At 35.0% G+C, this 2,146-nt stretch overlaps 1 pseudogene; it reads right to left on the bottom strand.

The window, feature by feature from the left end:
• Nucleotides 1-615: 615 nt before the first annotated feature.
• On the bottom strand, nucleotides 616-733 carry LOC112481446 (annotated as a pseudogene).
• Nucleotides 734-2,146: the final 1,413 nt, after the last annotated feature.

The raw sequence follows: 2,146 nt of genomic DNA on the forward strand, positions 1-2,146 counted from the left end.
CAGTACAAGAGTAATCTCTAATATTTCATGAGCACTTACTGTATGCAAGGTACTACTCTAAGCATTTACATGTTTTAACATTTTTTGTTCTAACAAAAGCTCTGCAAGGTGAGGATTATTATTGTCATTCCCATTCAACAAATGAGGAACTGAGGCACAGAGTGTGTGAGCAACTTGCCTAAGTGAGTGAGTGTTGAGTTTGATACCCCAAGAGTCTGGTTCGCACTCACGCTATTTTCAGCAAGTTTTGGTGGAACAATTGGACTTGGAGTGAATGGTGGGATAACATTAATGTATAGTGGAGAATCTCAGACTGTGAGGACTCACTCACTACTTGTTACTGAGCATAGAAATAACTAAAGTACTTTAGAAAGACATCTATCAGCCAGTATATTAAATTTGGAATCAAAGGGCTGATTAGGAAACTAGTGTAATCATCTAAGATGTTGTAAGAATGAAAAAATGCAATTGTGAAGAAAAGTAAGTAATTGCTAGTATGCAGTCCAATCTTCTCTCATTTATTTTTTTTTCTTTTTTGGCGAGGCAACCCTTGGTTGACCTCACAGGTTGCAAGGACCTTGTCAGCTTACAATCCCTTATTTTTTTTATTTTTTACACCTACAACACTGATCTTCCTAGGTGGTCTCCCATCCAAGTACTAACCAGGCCCAACCCCGCTTAGCTTCTGAGATCAGACGGGATCGGGCTTGTTCAGGGTGGCACGGCCATAGACAATTTTCTCTCATTTTAAAAATATATTTTTAAACCTCCCACCCCCACCACTGGGCTATCTAGATTTGACAGGATGACAAGATAACCTATCAAATAGTATAGTTAGTCCTACTTTCTTAGTGAGTTAAGTTGCTTCCTTAAGTGTAATTTACAAACTTATGGAGATTATTACTTAATTGCACAAAGGTAATAATACTATAGCTGTGCATACTTAGTGACCTGAAGGAATTAATATGCTTTTGAAGAATTAGCAGGCAAAAAAAAAAAATTGCTATTAACACAAACATGCTGGGTAAATATTTTTTCCAACGTCTTAAGCTATGCCCACATAATAAAAACTTTACACAGACTATTCATTATCAATACCCAGTGAATATTACATTTTAATGACATTAATATTTTATGTCTTGTCTTTTTTAAAACTACGGTCCTAATGAATTTAGAAAATTCTTATTCTACCATTATATTTAAAAAGGGTTCTTCTCTCATCTGAGATTCTTTATGTAAATTATTATCTAATTTTTTTTTCTGTACTTCAAAAAAAAACAGGATTTCACTGGTTTGTTTTTGGTGCCATCTGTATTATTAGGAAAGAAAAGCTAACATAGACTTAAAACAATGCAAGGGAAAACTATGTAAAATTAAGCTAAAACTGTCACAATGAAACTGCTAAATTTCACAGAGATCAAATTCCAGTACACTGAAAATGTTTCTTGGGCCTGCCTAGAATTTCTCACCTCATTAGGTGTGAAAAACATAAATTGAGCACTGTCTTTTTTTTTCCCAAAATTTTGCCCATGATGAGAAAGAACAGTTGGGGAAACGAAGCTCTCCACAGCCCTTAGATCTGGTATTTGGGAAAGGGAGGGAAGTGATTGAAGGCTGCACCCTTTATAGAATCTGAGCACTTGTGTGATGATTGTTTTTGAATCTTCAAGTCACTTATGCAATAATTAATTCATTCTCACATTCTCATTTCTTTCAAATTAGTACTCTCTTTATAGAAAAAAAAAAAAAAAGAGAGGAGATTGAGAGTCAAAATAACTGATCAAATGTAATATTCCAAGACCAGTTCTGAGGCCCGGAACTCGTGTTTTCTGAGTCAGACTGTTCATCTCCAGATATGGCATTTCTTTAATAGTCCCCATCTTTAAATTTCAGTAATACTCTCTGCTTGCCAGACATCTAGGTGGGATTTAGTTCTACGTGCATATTAATACACTCAATTTATAAAGGTTGAAAACTCTGACTCATTGCCCATCAAGTTAAAGCACAAATTCAAGACTTTTAAGTACTTAATCTGTACCATGTAATGAGATTTATATTACAAGTCAAAAAAAAGAAGTGCACTTAGGATGCAGTCCAAAATAAAACTACCTAGCATGAGTGTGAACGTGTGCTTCCAAACCATTTC

This window comes from Pteropus alecto, unplaced genomic scaffold (genome assembly GCF_000325575.1).
Source record: "Pteropus alecto unplaced genomic scaffold, ASM32557v1 scaffold72, whole genome shotgun sequence".
NCBI lineage: Eukaryota > Metazoa > Chordata > Mammalia > Chiroptera > Pteropodidae > Pteropus > Pteropus alecto.